This window comes from Microchirus variegatus (assembly GCF_963457635.1).
Source record: "Microchirus variegatus genome assembly, chromosome: 12".
Lineage (NCBI taxonomy): Eukaryota > Metazoa > Chordata > Actinopteri > Pleuronectiformes > Soleidae > Microchirus > Microchirus variegatus.
In genome coordinates, this window is record NC_139813.1 from 19,623,890 (window position 1) to 19,639,110 (window position 15,221).

The following is a 15,221-nucleotide window of genomic DNA, read 5'->3' on the forward strand; positions in this document are numbered from 1 at the left end:
GCAATTCATAGTCTGATTACCGTGGTGATTTACAATGGAATGGAAGTCCCTTTCAAGCACCAGTCGAAAAACAAAGTCATGTGATCGTGAATAGTGCCAACGTTTGTATACGCTATTCACCACCATCTTATTTTTAAGCATGTTTAAGTTGTTTTGTGGCACAGTGGAGGAAAACAAATCTGTATTTGGTCAAAACGTCAGTTGGGATTGGTTCCAGCTCACTCTGTGACCCTCAATCATAAGTAGTAGAAAATGATGGTAAAAAAAAATTCTCATTATCTATATATTATCATGTTTAATATGATTTAAAAAATGACTTCTATAACTCAGATCATGTGATTATCATTCAATAATGGGGATATTTCAGGGGCTGTCACATGGCTACACTCATTAAATGTGCCATAAATACATGTGATGTAAGACAGACAGACAGAGAGAAGGTCAAACATGAACGTACTCTCTCACGTTCAAATGCCAACAAAGTGTTAACATGTCACATCGTAATTTTCCACGTGGGAGTAGGAGAGAAGCTATTTCAGCGTCTAGCGACTCATACTTGTAAATGCAGATTGGCAGCTGAACAATCTTACACATGACAACAGTGGCCGCTATTTGGATTTCACAACCGGCACAAAGAGCTAAGTCATTTTTAACTTTGACCTGGTTTTTGTTTTTTTTGATGACTCATGAACTAGTTTCCTCTCCTTTAATCCATGTTTGAAGAGTGCAGTGTTAGCTCTCATCCCTCAGTGTTGCTGGTTCAATCCCAGTAAGGGCCAAAGGCGCCCGATCCCCAAGAATTAGGGCCAAGAAAAGGGACTGAGGTTAGGGTTAGGATAAACATGCAGGTAAGGTCAGTGGATATTCACTGTTAGCTGTTTTTTTGACTGTTTCAGTGACAGCTCAGTGACTGCTTTGACTGCAACGTTAAAGTGTGGATGGACACTCAGGGCAGCTGTGTTTCTTTAAGGCTCGGCCGAGAGACACAACAGAGTATGTGACACTCTTGGAATGAGAGCAGGCTTTCAGGATTTAGTGTTTTAAAAGCTGTAGATACAAGAAAAAGCCATTATAAAGTATTGACAATTACAATTTACCTCCACGGTGCTGTTAAGGACTTCCAACCCTGTTGCCTTAACCACCCTAAATACTGATTTAACTAGTTACAGAAGAGCTGAAAAGCACTTAAAATCGGAATAATGAGCAACCAATGAGCCATGCAACGACTGATATCTGTGCTGGGGTAGCATGCAAACTCACATTCATACTACACTACAGGTCAAAAGTTTGAGCTCACGTAGAAATGTCCTTATTTTTGAAGAAAAAACACTTTTTTTCAATGAATATAACATTAAATGAATCAGAAATACACTCTATACATTGTTTATGTGGTAAACGACTATTCCAGCTGCAAACATATGGTTTTTAATGGAATATGTGCATAGGTGTATAGAGGCCCATTTCCAGCAATGGGGTTAGGGTTAGGGTTGGGGATAGGGTCTTTCCAGTGTTCTAATGGTACATTGTGTTTGCTAAATTGTGTAGAAGGCTAATGGATGATTAGAAAACCAATGAAAACCCTTGTGCATTGATGTTAGCACAGCTGAAAACAGTTTTGCTGGTTCTTTGACGAAAGGGCAACATTTTTATTTTGAATAAAAATCATTATTTCTAATCTTGTCAATGTCTTGACTATATTTTCTACTCATTTTGCAACTCTTTTGATGAATAATAGTGTGACATTTAATGGAAAACAAAAAAAATCGTATAGGTGACCCCAAACTTTTGAACGGTAGTGTATACACAGCCCTGCAGGGGGGTTGTGTTCCACTTCATCAGGAATGTCAATTACTGCATTGTTTGTGTAGCTGATGCTTGTTTGTTTGTCTGTTTGTGCGGCCAGGTGGAAAGTTGCGACGTAGGGAGCCCAAAGGAAGCGACGCGCGGTGTCACTAACAACCCCGAGTGCACCCTGCGCCTCCTCAGCCGTAAAATAGAGGAATGTCTTCAAAGCCTCGTTTCAGTTTTACTGGAGCGCTGGACCACTTCATCACACACAGATGTCTGCGCCCCTGTTTTCTTGTGAGCGCGAGCGTGGTGCTAAAGTGGGGGTCGGAGAGCTCGTGTGTGTGTGCGCTTCCTGGGTCACGGCAAGTTATTGTTCTTGGAAAACCCCTCTTGATGGAGAAGTAATGTTTTGCCCCCAAGTCTCGTATTTACTGCCAAAACAAGATGGGGGGGGGGGGGAAAGGGAAGATGAAAAGGTGAAGAGAGGAGGAAAATAAATGGAATAATAAATAAAGGGTTGTATTACGAAATGTGATTAAACATCCGGAACATCCAAAACTATAACGGGCCCCGTTTAAGTGGTTCGAACTGAAGCTTTGATTGAAAAAAAGCCAACACAACTGATTATTTCAGTGATTAATGCAATAAAAATACAATGAATGACTTCATCCACCTCCATGCAGATCTAACTCAAACGGGAAGTAAAGATATGATTCTAGTGTGATTAAATGACCTGATGTGCTACAAGGAAACAAAGGACTCACAAAAAAACAGAAATGCTCATTTTAAAAGCTTTTGTTTGCTACATGGATTATGAAATTATGAAATTGATGATGAAATTAGGAAACAAAAATGACCTTTAATCTCAACTTATATCATTCCTGAAGTGCTGAAGAAAGATGGAACTCCATCTAATATGATGGAATTGAAAGCTTTAGGAATAGACGGACCTTTCGGTGAGATAATTTAGTTAATGAGTCCTCCAAAAGTTGTGAAAAAGGAGTTTGTATTGTTCGAATCCCAAAGACATGAAGAACTGTTTGGTTTGTAGTTTGTAGGTCAATTTTTATGGGGCCAATATACAAATGAAAGAAAGAAAACCTTGATTTTATTACTTAATCTAGATTATATTATTTAGAATGAAAATTTTGGACAAAACAAGACCTTTGTAATAATGACAACAATTCTTTTGTGGACAGTTTCCTCACTTCCTAGTTTTGCATCTGGCCATTTGCTCTCTCTTTCTCCACCAGTTAAAAGTATGATGTCCTCCACTGTCCCCACCCCCCTCCCATCCATTCTCTCTGTATTCATCCATCCATCCATCCCTCAGTTTTCCCTCGGCCCTTTCACCCTGAACCCTGATACTTGTCTGGACATGCCTCAGACCTCCGCTCTTCTGTTTTTTTGGGGGTCATCTCCAAACAACCCGAAACACATAAAAGCCTGTTTTTGGCTCCCAGAAAAGAGGTGGTGTGATGAAAAATATTTAAAAAGCAAGTGGGGGAGGGGGGGGGGGACATTCCTTCAAACGTCCACATATGTTTGAAAGCTGCAGACGCAGAAAATAACGGTCTTGAATATCAAATTCCCGCCACGGTTTGGGGATTCGACTGCGAGACTTTCGTCTTTTCCAGCCTTCGACGCGCGGACGTGAGAGGAAGCGGTGGGCCTTTTTTTTTTTTTTTGAGTTGATGGAGTAATCCCCGAGTATTTAGATGATCGGAGATAAGCCCCCCAGTCGAGATAAGATGCGGAGGATAAAGAGGCATTAGCTTTGTCTGAGATTGACGGCTCTCTCCGCTCCTCTCCCTTTCCTCCTCTCATTCCATTCGTCTTCCGTCTCATCTCATCTGTACCCATCTGTTCTCCTCCTGTAACCAATCAGGTGTAAAGCACAAGTTCAGGCAGCGACCGGATGCCACTGGTGTTTCAAATATCCCCTCACACCTCATGACTTCTGATATGAAGGCGGCTTTGAGTGCGTCTGCAAGGCTTATCTACACCTTTGATCTATATTGGTTTATTTGACTATATATATATATATATATATCAATCAGCCTCCACCACCACCACCACCACCGCGCTCTTTTTTCCCCATCCGGCCCTGACTTCCTGTCCCAGATTAGGCCTCCATCCTGCCCACCTCTGTGGCTCACGATGCAAGCAGCACTTCAGGATCACAGGTCAGGGGCCAAGGGTCGCGCGGAGAGCGTCGTAACGATGTCCAGACTTGGGAGCAACTGACCAGCTCTGTGGATGAGTGTGTGTGTGGAGGTAGTTAAATAGTTGAAAGGAAACTGTCCATCAGTGGGAAATCTGAAAACAATTTGACTGCATTAAGGCATTTAAAGCGTCTCCATTGATTTCCCTATTGGCCTCTCGTCAGTGCCACACACACCCGCTGCTGTGTGCGACAGGGAGGAGGCAGCGGCACACAGGCGGCCCTTTCACACTTATGCATTCACTTTTCTTTCTTTTTTTTTTTTTTAAAACCCTGCTTCTGCGCTCCTTCATTTACACATTTTGTTTATTCATTTATTCAATTTCGCGTTTCACTTTGTTTTGGTCCAGCTGTCACCTGACCCCCCCCCCCCCCACTCCCACCGCGTGACGGATGAACTTTGTGCGCAACGTCCCCCCGTTTTAAAAGGAGCTGGAATGCCAAAAAAAGAAACAAGAAAAGGATGTGAGTGCCAACAGGTCGCCTCACACCTATAATCTTCTCCCACTCTGTAATTAACTCCGCCGCCAATTTCCCAATAACACATAATAACATGATTGATAACCAGCTCAGTTTTTCCCTGAAATGCAAAACCTGCGGCGAAACGCGCGGCAGACCAAATAAAAACCTGTGCGTTTTATTAATTTTTTTTACGACGTTATAACGTTTATTGAAGGCTGAGTCTCGTCCTCTGAGCGCTTTTATATATAACGTGTCGTACGTGAATATATTCCTCTGTCCTTTAGCGTCGCAGCCGTCGTGACTCAAACGTTCCCTGTCGGCGTCTGCGCTCGACAAACACGGTCCCCCCCCCCCCCTTAAAAAAAACTCTCCCAAAAAACCTTGGCTCGCTGTGGCGGGTTACCATGAAGCAGCCCCGCTGATGCCTCCTTTTTAATTGTAGCATGTAATCTGACTTAAACACAAGGCTGATAATAGTGCTGTCTATGTAGAGGTTAGGATTATAAAGGCCCCCGAGTCCTACCAGCTCTCTTATTATCTCCTCATACCCGGCCGCGGAGAAACCCAAAGGCCGACGGGCTCGTTTCAAGCAGTGCCAGTTACTCTGTGACTCATCTAGGTTGAGAAACATTATGGGGAGAATGGAGTCCCTGTTTTGGTGTGTCAGCGTTGCAGCTTGTGGCTCCCTGACGGATTGCCGTGAGACGTGAAGGCGAATCCATGCCGCGCGTCTGTGTGTGTGTGTGTGTGAATATGGAAAATACACACACGCCTTCCCCTCAAGTTATGCAGCATCGACCAAACTCCCAGCGAGCTGCTGCGGCCGTTCCAATTTAGGCTGCATGTTTGAGGTAAACGGAAGAAGAAGAAGAAGAAGAAGTAGAAACCGCCGCAGCGTGAGCCCATTCTAAAAGGTGGAGATGACATTTTTACTATCATAGCCGTTACTCAGCGTTTCCCAAACGCATTAATGCAGGTTTCCCCCCCCTTTTTTCAGACGTAGAAAAACACAAGACGTGAGTTATGACATCGTGTATCCTCCCTGTATTTGATATATTACAGGAATAAAGCGACAGGACCCATATTACATATTTCTTTGGCACTGGTCTCTGGTATTGGGAGGGTGGACTGGAGCTAAATATAGGCATGAATATGCTGTGTGTAGGGTTTCTTTTCATTTGATTTTGGTTGTAAAAAAATAGAGAGAGAGGGTCCGGCCAAGAATAACACAATATAATAGGAAAATTGCAGTCATATCCAAAGTCCATAGTTCAAGCTGTCAAAATAATTCTTTCACTTGATAATGGTGCATAATCTGCAGCTCATTTGTCACTTCCTCTCTCTTTTTCTTTTTCATCATAGTTTTTCTATTTCCTGAAGGATTTTTCACCAGTCCATAAAGCTCATGAAACCTCCCTGTATCTTATTAAATGTCTGTTACCTTCAAACCGATGTCCAATGAGGTCAGTTTCACAACAACTCGCTCTCTGTTTCTCGGCGTATTCAAATCTGGTGTCAGCCAGTGATTCCTGCTCGTTCAGAAGAGGTTAAAGTTTGACTGAAAACACAAAGAAGCGCTTATGGAAAGTTCAGAAGTGCTTGTTCAGCGGATTGATGGGATAAACACGGCGCTGACTGATAGTATTGCTTGACAGAACCCGTTTTCAGATGAAGGAGCATGATTGTCCTGTTGTTGGTTGGTCTGGCCAGTTGTAGGTCTTCAGGTGGCTGTACAGGCCGATCCGTGACCCTCGAGACGGAGAAGAAGTTGAAGAAGGGGCTTGTGTGAATGGTTGTCCTGGATGTTGACGTTAATGGAGCCATTTTGGGTGTAGATTTTTGCTTTCTTTGTTGCCTTTTTCGGCAGCATGGTGGAGGTCCCTTTCTAGTTTTTCTGTGCTTTCATGGACCGTCCTACTCCACAACCTCCTCCCAGTTGTTGACCTTGTCTTTGCACCTCTTCTTCTGCCCTCCTTGGGGTGCATCAGCTGGCCATAGAGCCTTTGTTTCAGGAGGCGGTTGTCTGACATGCGTATGACGTGTCCCGTCCCGTCCATCGTATCTGGTGCCGAGTGATGGTTGCAGAGCTTCCTTTAAGACATTGATTGTTAGTTTGCCTATCGTCCTAGACATCGCTGGTGGTGCTGCTCTACGGCTTTCATTCAGATGTCTGCTGGAGATGGTCCAGCTATCAGCGCCGTAGGCTCGATCGATTCTCAAAAACTCTCTTCCTCCACCCGGCTAGCGCACCCTATCCGGTGTGGAATCACTGTAGCATCAATTTTATGGTTGTCATATTCAAATAAATGGAAGACGCACCTTTTTGGACTTGGATTTAAAAAGTTCCACTCTTCATCAGAGTTTCTCTGCAAACAATGATTGGCTTAATGGCCACAATGCAAACGCTCTCATTTGTTTAACCGTGTTTACCGATGGGCCCCCGATGGACTCCCGCTACAGTTTACATCAGGGAATATTCTGCATAAACCTGATCGATAGACATGTTTAATCATCTGCCGCACACCCCCCCTCCCAACTGTTCCATTGATTCTCGATCACCGGGATCAGAATTACACCATCTGTACAGGCAGAAGTAGAAGTGTGCACACACACCGACGCACACAATTTGCATGTGTGTGTTCGAACACGGGGGGGGTGGGGGGGGGTCGGGCTTGTTTGATGCCAGCAGGAGTCGTCTTTGTGTTTATTGATCCTCTGGCCTCTGAAGGACAAGGTCATCGGGTCATCCGTCACAGAGCTGGACATTGACAGTGACACACACACACACACTAACACACACACACACAAACTTCAAACAGAACTGACAGAGCGTGCGGTGGCCCGACCCAGACGCGGGGGTCACGAGGGAGTGCAGGTTGTAGTTGGAGCAGAGCTAACATTGTTAATCCGGCGGTGGGGGGGGGGGGGGGTTTAATCATGAAGGTTACAGGAGATAGCAAATCCAAACTACAAAGGCAGTTTGTCCTAACGACAGCAGGTTTCAGGGGCTTTCCTCACCTTTTACCCCCCCCCCGGGCTATCTGACTCCATCATCTAATGTAAACTCTCTGCAACCGACTGGACTTTGGACATCGTGCCGCTATCTCGACACGTAAATCTATTCGTGTTAAGTGGACGTTGAGCTGCGTAACAGTGAGCAGGCACATTTTCATCTCCGTATTACGTTTTTTTTTTGTTGTTTTTTTTTCAAATCAGCTGGAGGCTGAAAGAGAGAGAGTGCCTCACATGAGGCCGCGGCTGAATGTGAAGTATGCCTCTGACACAGGCTGAGAAGTATTCCTGCTATGCTTTATTCTGTTTCCGCACCGCTACATCCTCACTTTGACATTTGGCTGTGATAAGAGGGAAAGCCTTGAATCCGGCACGTATCCACACAGCGAATTCCGACAAAACGCTGGATCCCCGACTCTCACTCCCACACAGCACAGTGAAGAGTGCTGGAGGACAATGCTCGAATTCAAACCCTATGCAATGAGGCCTATTCACACTTCCTATCGCTAACATCTGCAATGCTAATGACTGGGTGACAGAGTGAGTTTCTCTCCCTGGGCTGGGGAGTGGTTGGTGTTTTTTTTCTCTCCATGCAACACTCTCTCTCTCTCTCTCCCCCTCCATTTCTCAGTCTCTCTCTTCCCTCTTTTTGCGTGGGCGCTTACATCTGAAACCGCATCAAAGTTGCTCAGACGTCAAAAGAATCCAACGCGGCTCAGCTGTGCGCAGAATGTGGCACAATCTTGGGAGCAAATGTCAGCTGAAGAAATTGTTCACAGCATTTTCTTTGTGGCTCTGAACCACACACCCCCCCCCCCCCCACTTCTGATGTCCGAAAGCATCACCAGTCTGCGTCGATTGGACCGCAGCTGTGGGACAATTCATCACTTTCCCCCGGTTGTGCACAGTGATTTCCACCTGGGGAATGTCCTTAACGAAATTTTAAACCCCCCCTCATGCACTCCTTTTTATTCCTCCCTCTCCATCGCTCTGTTTCGTTCAGGTTCACACACTTTTTTTTAGGACATAGGGAGCTTTCTTGAGACACGTTTGTTGTATCAGTGTCAATTTTGACTTTCCTCCCGGTAACGCGGCGAGGAACTGTAAGGGCCCGTGCCAGAGGTGACTTCCTGTTCAACAGCTGGCCCCTTGTTCCGCACCGAGTCGGGGGCAACACTGCCGATAATCTCCCATGAGTCTTTCCACATGGGCAGGAGAAGCCCTCCGACATGTGGCACCGCTGTTTTTCCTGCCTTTCCAACAAAGAAGAAAAGGTGATTGTGTCGAGAGCTTGGGATCCAAAATGTGTTTGTGTAGCATGTATGTGTGTGTGTGAGGGAGTCTGTGAATTATTTTTCCTACCAGGAAGCATGCATGAATCAGCCTTTTCAGTGAGTAGTGTGTGCAGCAGTGGCTGGCTGAGGTGTACAGATTGGGGAGCGTTCAGCTGTCACCAGCTGACCTCACCACAGACACACACTTTGTGCTCAGAAGCGAAGGACACAGGGCTTCTCTCTATTACCCCCCCCCCCCCCCCACCCAACCTCCTCTGGAGAACACTTACACCTCAGTTGGTTATCCTTAGATAATCTGGACTAGAGCTGTGTGTGCTATGGTGAAGAAGGCCGCTTCCATCTTCTTCACCGATCGTCCCCCGTCTTGCCGCGACCTTTGGCTCGGCATGAGCCCCGGAGCGCTCCTGGCCACAGGAACTGACCCCGCACAGAGGTCGACGTAGGTCGCCTGAGTCTGCATGGTTTCCCTGTGTGCGCTGATTGGACTTTGATGGCTCATTAGAGGGATGTAATGGTGGGTAAAATGGTGCGAGTCTTCAAGACTCCACCGCCTGCTGAGAAGACGACGGGATCGAAATGTTGGGAGAGAGTTTGAGTTTGCTTCTGTTCTGTCTTTAAATGCTGAGTCCTTTATGTGAAAATGGGCTCTATCAAGTAAAACTATCAGACTCAGGGAGCGTGAATGTGTATACAGCTGCAGCACCGACTGAAAAGATGACACGGTCAAATGTAATAAGAGAGAGAAAAGAATACCCTGCACTTTTGATGGTCTTTATTCTGCCTCTGTTTGGTCTTACATTATTTGAAATGCTGCGTCCTTCAAGTAAAACTATCACTCAGGGAGCGGTAGTGTGTATACAGCTGCAGCACCAACTGAGAAGATGACAGGATTAAATGTAATAAGAGAGAGAAAAGTTTATCCTGCACTTTTGATGATCTTTATTCCGCCTCTGTTTGCTCTTACATTATTTTAAATGCTGCGTCCTTCATGTGAAAATAGGTTCTATCAAGTAAAACTATCAGACTCAGGGAGCATTAGTATGTATACAGCTGCAGCACCGGATGAGAAGATGATAGGATTAAATGTAATAAGAGAGAGAAAAGGTTATCCTGCACTTTTAAGGATACAGAAACAGTGTAACATTGTTTGAATGCTGCGTCATGTAAAAAATGAGAGCATGTGTGTGTATACAGCGGTAGCACCGGCTCAAAAAAAGCTTTTATTCCATCAGTAAAATTCAATTCTGAATCTTTACTCGCTGCTTCCGTCCGTCTTGGCACTTCAAGTCACTTCCTGTGTGCAGCGCAACAAGAGCTATAAGATTGCTAAAGATAATACAGAGATGCGTGGAGCTGATCGGGCGCAATCAGCGCTGTGTTATCCGCAGTCTTCAAATCCAACCGCGGGCTTCTGTTGGAAAGCATGCGCCGAAACGAGATGTTTTCTGCAGTATTTCATGGGAGTTTGTCGTCTATTTTCGTTGCAAATGAGCCTTTCGGGGTTAAGAAAATGTAATATTTCCTGTCCCTTGACGAGCGAACACATGCGACCAAAAAGGAGTGGTGCACGTCGGGTTCACACAGTGCTATTCTGAACCCCCTCGTTTTTTCTTTTCTCCAACTGAAATGCAGATGACACACGTGCGGCAGTGATTGGAAAAGACAGCTGCTCCCAGGATGTACAGAGGGCTTTGATTGGCCTTGGCAGCTGCCCATGCTGAGCTTGGGCTTGTTAAGTATATGTGTGTGTGTGTGAGAGAGAGAGTGTGTGTGCATTATCAGTGAGGTCACTTCTTTGCCACAAGGCACTAATGCTTCTGAGCCGATGTTTATCCCGCTAATAAAGTTAAGGATTTGCCCGCTGTAGCCGTCACTGAAAGGAGAGTTATTCGGGGAAAAGGCTGCGTATATATGTGCGGGTCGCGTTTGTGCTTTAACTCGGTATAAGTGCATGGAAATGACATACGATAACGCAATTTTCGTCGAAATAATCTGATGTGCAGCACTAAAGATATGTTTGCTTTATGTCAAAACTAATGCACGGTGCATTTGGTCAAAAATAGAATAGAAAAAAAAAAGCACACTGGGAAATATGAGAAGTCGCAAAACACGGAGGCATTAATGAAGTGTTATTGGAAGACAAATTCTGCACTGAAAAGTCAACTGCGCCCATCTCTCTCTCTCCCCTCCCAAACCGCCCACCCATCACCCTCTCTGTGCTGTGGTTTGAGCTCCACCAGCAGCTGAAGCCATTACATAATTGTGCTCTTGCTGCTGCTGGACTGTGCCACCACTGCAGCAGAGGGGGGGGGGTGCAATGCCACCGCAGATGGCGGTCCTGTCTGCCACCACCTGTAAATCATTGCACCCCCAAATTGTTTATTTGGCTTTTCTTTAAGTGCTACCAGTGTTTCCTCATGAAAAAAAACCAAAAAAAAAAACATGGCACGTCCCTCTGGGCAGTAACACACAGGTTTGGCATGGCCGTCGACAAAAGAAGGGCCAAATTAACCTAAAGGACACCCCCCCCCCCTCATCCACCCCACCTCTTTTCCTCAGGCTGTGCACTTCCAGAAAAAGCGCAGACACTTAACACAAATAAAGGAGTAATTCAAACAAGCTCTTCTGGAAGGAAACACCAAGGCTGCTGTTTGTTGGTTTTTGTTGTTTTTCCATCGTCCTGCTTTTTGAAGAATTAGAAACCTCTCTGCCCTTACCGTTCTAAATTTATTTGCTCGTTTTGTTGTTGCCAGCGCCCGAAAGAGGAGACTGTTATCTATTAACTTAAACCGCCCGAGAGAGAGAGAGAGAGAGAGAGCAGCTCACAGTGTGGGTGACTCAAGCTTGCGGTCGCAGATTTACGGCTGCGAGCGTTTGGCTTTCAGCTGGTTTGGGGTGATGCACACACGCCGCTGACCTTGGTGATAAAAAAACATTTTCCAGTCCAGCCCTGCTCACTTTTTTTTTAATTGAGAGCAAAAATTCACCGTCAAATATACACTACCGTTCAAAAGTTTGGGGTCACCTAGAAATGTCCTTATTTTTGAAGGAAAATCCCATTTTTCAAAATTAAATTAATCAGAAATACACTCTATACATCGTTAATGTATAGACTATTCTAGCTGCAAACGTCTGGTTTTTAATGGAATATGTACATAGGTGTAAAGAGGCCCATTTCCAGCAATGGGGTTAGGGTTAGGTCTCTCCAGTGTTCTAATGCTACATTGTGTTTGCTAATGGCGTTAGAAGGCTATTGGATGATTAGAAAACCCTTGAAAACCCTTGTGCAATGATGTTAGCACAGCTGAAAACAGTTTTGGTGGTTCTTTGACGAAAGGGGAAAATGATTATTTGGAATAAAAATCATTATTTCTAATCTTGTCAATGTATTGACTATACTTTCTATTCATTTTGCAACTCTTTTGATGAATATAAAAGAGTGACTTTTAATGGAAAACACAATTGTCTAGGTGACCCCAAACTTTTGAACGGTACACTCTTAGAAATAAAAGTGCTAAGTAGAACCATATAAGGTTCTTCGGCTTGTCCTCATAGGAGAACCCTTTTTGGCTCCAGGTAGAACCTTTTTTGGAACCTTTTGGAGGGTTCCACCAAGAACCCTTTTAAAAACCCTTTATTCAGGAAAGGGCTTTTAAAGGGTTCTCTGGATCAAAATGGTTCTTACTGGAACCATTAATGTTACCAAGAACCCTTTCTTCGGAAAAGGGTTTTTCAGAAGCAAATGGTTCCAAGTAGAACCTCAGCCCTTGGTGTAGAATTAGAAAAAGTAGAGCACTTTTTTAAAAATCTCATTATACAAACAGCACTGTGCTCGCGAGCAGAGTTCGCAGGTGCTAACAAGGTCCGTTCAATTTGTTAATGAGATAACGCGGAGGCTAATGAGGCCCCCCAGAAATGAAGGTCATGATGTAATGGAATACTCACACCAACGCAGCAATATGAGCGATGTACTCTACTGGGGAATTAAGGATCTCAAAAGGAATTTGCAATGAAGAAGTGGTCTATTAGTACTCATCCCCAGTGGTGGAGGGGGTGGAGGATAATTGTCTGAGCATAAAACATGAATGAAATTAAATGGAATACGGAGGAAAAACAGTGCTTACGGTGTTTGGGTTGAAGATAAACGACAGCGATCAGCTTTTTTCCATGATTAAAACAAGATTTCTGATAGTTTTAGCTTCTTAAATGTGAATATTTTCTGGTTTCTTTGCTCCTCATAACAAAGAAATCATTAAAAAACAGAATCAATTTGGTTTGTGGACAAAACGAGACGTTCGAGAACATCGTCATTTCCAGGTTTGACAAACACTGATCAACGTTTTTTAACATTTTATGGACCAAACGATTAATCGATTAATCGTGATAATAATCGACAGATTCATCGATGATGAAAATAATCGTTAGTTGCACGAAGGTTTCTGCAGGTTCACATGTGCCGGTGGTCCCACGTGTTTGTCTTATAGCGTCCACCGACGCTCAAATTGTCTTGTTTATAGAAACAAATGGTTTATTTAAATATAGAACGTACACTTATCTTCAGCTGGTGGTCATATTTCTTGTCGCGGTGCGTCCGGGGGCCACCTCATGCATTTGCTGTTTCCTTGCACATAAAAAGCAGACATATTTACAATGTACTTTTTTTTTTTTTTTTTTTAAACGCAATAATGTGTTTCGAGCAACGCTCCCAACCCCAACTTCTCTTTGTGATTTAGTGGGAAATACCAAGATTGCTTTTGTGCTGGTCGGGAAAAACAGAAGGATATGAAGCAAACGTTCTCTGGCTGCTTCACTTCTAATCCCCCATGTGCCTCTCCCTGTGCTGCGTCCCCCCATCAAAGGAGCGCTGATTACTGGGAACTTCGCTGGGAATAGGACTGGGAGATGGGAAGTGGGCACGGAAGAGGAGGATGAGACATGCCTCTAAAATACAGGACTCGCAAAGCAGTGATGTAGTACTGGATCAAAACGTGAAGCTGAGCTGCTCGACGACCAGATGAGCTTTTAAAGGCCGATACACAGGACCCTGACGGTTGGTTGATGGCAAAGAACACAGATTATCCTCATTTGGCAAGGGTTGAGGGAGCCATCAACCCTACATCAACTACAGATGAGCAACCAGCATGTACATAAACTACTTTCCTGACCAGAAGATGGTGATCGTCTGTATTCGTCATTTAAAACGGGAAACAGGAAGAACTATTCGGCGACAGGCAGCGCATTTTCATCCATCTTCTACCGCTTTATCCTCCACATGAGGGTCACAAAGCCCATCTGACATAGGGCGAATGGCGGGGTACACTCTGGACAGGTTGCCAGTCCATCACACAGGGTTCTCACGGATCCTTAAAAAGTCTTAAAAGGCATTGAATTCATTCATGCATCTAAAAACAAGCCCTTAATTAGTATTAAAAAAATGTCTTAAAACCCTCTTTCAAACGTTTTGGAAACTAATAGGACGTAGGATTTCTGGCCAGGATGACGCAATACCAACACTAGGCAGTAGATATTCTAACTTTTGCACTGGACCAAAAAGTCCTGCAAAGTTGTCCCTAACTAACCTAAACTTTCACTCTAAGTGGCATTTTAAGTCTTAAAAAGTCTCAAATTTAACTTGCTTTGAGCTGTAGTTCACTCTGAGCACAGGGCCACATATAGAGACAAACAACCATCCAATCTCACACTCAATCAGCCAATCATATCTCTCATTGGCGGACACCAATGCCAATACATCATGCAGAAACGAGTGGTAAGAGCTGATGGTGCCACACATAATAGAACCTGCCCGATGGCCGTGGACAGTCGTCGGCTGCGCTGAAGGTTGAGTATTGTCAGGCCAATGTGTCCCGGGATTAAGACAAACTCAATAAAGTATGTAAACATTATCTAGCTTTATTTATTATGATGGTAGCTTGAAAAGGTCTAACTTTACTGAACAGCAACTGGAGATTCACTTTCTAACCTAACAAATGGAGTGAAACCGGGATAAAATAGGTGCCTGTTTATGGCTTAGGTGCAGTATAACCATATAGCTAACTACCCTGTAATCCTATATATGTGCGCCTGATGCACATATAACTAAATGTAACTATAAGTTCCATCTCAATTGTATTATCATCAGAAGAACTACATTTCATCAACTAAATGTACTCACATCGGAGGGTTCCGTAACTATTTTCCCCTTTTTAGGGAAATATGGGGAACATAGGACCCAGGGAACATAGGTACGACCCCCATCAGAGTAGTAGTAGTTTTTTTAGGTACGTAAAATTGGTTTTACAAGGAAAGTTAAATGTCAATATAGTCTCAGTTTGTTTCACTTGGATCATTCTGCAGCGATGCATTTAGATAAAGTCGTTTCAGCCTTACGCGACTTCCATTTACGTTGGTGGATTCTTCGAATGTCAGATGAGCGCTGATGC